This window comes from Amblyomma mixtum, unplaced genomic scaffold (assembly GCF_055824585.1).
Source record: "Amblyomma mixtum isolate Tamu unplaced genomic scaffold, ASM5582458v1 scaffold_83, whole genome shotgun sequence".
Taxonomy (NCBI): domain Eukaryota; kingdom Metazoa; phylum Arthropoda; class Arachnida; order Ixodida; family Ixodidae; genus Amblyomma; species Amblyomma mixtum.
This window is the reverse complement of record NW_028317780.1, coordinates 71,629-74,661: the sequence shown is the minus strand read 5'-3', so window position 1 is coordinate 74,661 and position 3,033 is coordinate 71,629. Positions and strand designations below refer to the sequence as shown.

Here is a 3,033-nt window from a genome sequence, read left to right as displayed (position 1 = left end):
TAACTTGGCCTTCCGAAAGATACGCTTTTTTTTGTTCAGTAATCGCTTCAGTGACGCTGTAAACCAAGGTGCATTGGAGCTGTTTTTTATTCTACGTAGGGGAATAAATCGGTTAGTAAGCTCCAGTATTTTCGATTTTAAAGCAAGCCAGTTTTCTTCTACTGATCTGTCAGAAAATCCAGAAAAGTAATCACTTGTAAATTCTGCCAGTCCTGCGTTAATAGACGCATAGTCCGCTCTTCCGTAGTCCCTAATAAATTTTGTGCTTACTTGCTTGCGAGGGGAATCATTCCGTATATTAAAATGTATGACGGAGTGATCACTCAAGCCAGGAAGCTGAGAAAGTGACTGAACGAGGTCCGGATGTGTGGCAAGTACTAGATCAAGGATACTAGCGCTAGACTGAGTAATATGTGTTGGACTAGTAACTAGCTGACACAAATTAAAATCGGAGCATACTTCAAGAAAGGAAATGCATTCAGCGGAGTTGTCATTTGCAAACGGCAAAGGTACGTTCCAAGTGATGTTAGGAAAGTTGAAGTCGCCTAAAACGAAAGTGGGTGATGAGGGAAACCTGGTGTGCAATTTACTTAGAACATCATGCAAGTCAGATGAAAAGCTACTACATGAATTGGGAGGACGATAACACGCGACAGAAATAATATCTTTGTAGTTGAGGCGGATGTTCACACAAACCAATTCAAGCTACACAAAGAATAGGAACATTAAAGGAAACCAAGCCGTCCGCGACTGCTATCAAAACGCCACCTCCAGGTCGAGTTCCACGGTCACACCTGTAGAATTTGTATTTACGTGCGCAATTCAAAATTTCTTTATCATTGATTTTAGCAGAGAGCCAAGTTTCTGTCAGGATCACCAGATCCGCTGTGCATGTGTCTATCAGACTGGAAAGGGCGTCGCGTTTATTGCTAACGCTCCTTATGTTGCAAAAATGAAAAGAAAAGCTGCGTGCAACGGATTGACTTTCGATATTATCTAGTTATGGTGACAGCGGAGAGGCGCTTGCGCCGGGATTAACAGAGCTAGCCGTGACCGGGGAGAGTGCGCTATCAACATGTACCTCGCAAACGCTGTCCGTGACGGGGCAGTAGATGTAACTTTTCTTGTCGATGACCACTTTGTTGTATTTCATGGAATAATTATGCCCTGTACTTTTCGCGAAATCAAACAGCTTTTTGCGACTAGCTCGCGTGGCCTTACAAAAGTCTTCGCTCATGCTGATTCCCGACCCTTTCAGCTGAGATCTTTGGGCGAATATTGCACCTTTCGTTTTAAATGCTGAAAAGTGGGCTATAATGGGTCTACTTTTGTCCGAAGCGAACGAGCCTAGCCGATGCGCGCGAGAAATTCCATCTTCTGGTAACTGGAACTTGAGATTATCTGATACAACTTGCCGAATTTTTTCTTCGGATTGCGCCCAAGTTTCATCAGCACAATCAGAAATGCCATAAAAGACTAAATTATCTCTCCGCGAGCGATCCTCGTATTCATTTAGTCGTGATTCTAGATTGACAGTTTCGGTGCGAACTGCTGTAGAAACCATTTGTTGTAGGCGAGGTTTGTCTTGCCAATGTTCAAGGTTGACTACTTTTTCTTCTAGCGTTTTTAATCTTGACGTCAAATCAGACACCTTGGAGTCGAGCAGCTTCTGGTTTACTTTAAGCTCATCCATAGATTACAAGAGCTTATCGTGCCGGTCGTCTAGATGCGCGATGAGGCGTTCGATGGCAGACAATACATCAGTATGAAGCTTTTCGCAGGCCTCAGAAGGGCCTGGGTTTAGCTCGACATCTCCGCCCAGAAGAAGCATTTTCGCAACATGAACACAATCAACAACAGTACGGACCAAAGTATGTGGGCATGGGAACAGCAGCAGACAAACGGTGTTCGATCGCTTTGCGAATAGAGATGGAACTGCACCAACCTGGACAAAAAAGCAGGAGTGGTTTTGGTCGACGAACATTGCTGCTGCCATTCCATGCCCAATGAAGGGTGCCGGCTTAGACAAGTCGTTTATATAGGCCAGGTACGGTGTTGTCGATGTCACAGCGGCTGTTTGTTTCAGCGTCGATCCATGGGTTAGGCGAAGTGAGGCCAGCCCTTGGTCTGTGGCAGGAATCGCATCCAGGAACGGACACACATCGGCTGCAGACGCCCCTTCGAATGTTCCAGCGCAGGCAGGAACGCACGTGCCGACGGCGATAATCGTCTGGACAAAAAAGCAGAAGTGGTTTTGGTCGACGAACATTGCTGCTGCCATTCCATGCCCACTGAAGGGTGCCGGCTTAGACAAGTCGTTTAAATAGGCCAGGTACGGTGTTGTCGATGTCACAGCGGCTGTTTGTTCCAGCGTCGATCCATGGGTTAGGCGAAGTGAGGCCAGCCCTTGGTCTGTGGCAGGAATCGCATCCAGGAACGGACACACATCGGCTGCAGACGCCCCTCCGAATGTTCCAGCGCAGGCAGGAACGCACGTGCCGACGGCGAAAATCGTCTGGACAAAAAAGCAGAAGTGGTTTTGGTCGACGAACATTGCTGCTGCCATTCCATGCCCACTTCTTGCGCGCTCCCAAAAACGCCTTCATTGCCTCCACGTAAGGTTCTGCGTGCTGAAGGGTTCGACCGGCAAACCCGCCCTCCGGTTCGTGAACCCTCGGACAACGGTGTCTACCATGAGATTTCCCTCAACCCCAGTGTCAGGGACCCAAATGATGGTGTGTTGAATGTTTGTGTTGTTTGATCCATGCCTGTGTTGTTTTTGTTCGAAGAGGATCCTCGCGGCTTTTCAGCCGATCCTTCCAACTCTGTGGTGTTGAGGTCGCCGCCAGGGGGCGACGCGGGTAGGACGCTCTGCACATGGGCTCCGGCTAAATGTGTGTGTTTCTCCGGAAATTTTCATCACAGCGGCCAACCAACTGTCCAAGCAAGCGCCAAACATCTCCAGGGATTCCCAAGTTCAGGTGTGTGATTTGAACTCTTCCTTTCCTGGATTCCGGCCCGGTTTTGTGCAGC

General features: G+C 48.0%; 1 pseudogene; it reads right to left on the bottom strand.

Moving 5' to 3' along the window:
- Positions 1 to 1,000: 1,000 nt before the first annotated feature.
- Positions 1,001 to 2,281, bottom strand: LOC149324335 (uncharacterized; annotated as a pseudogene).
- Positions 2,282 to 3,033: the final 752 nt, after the last annotated feature.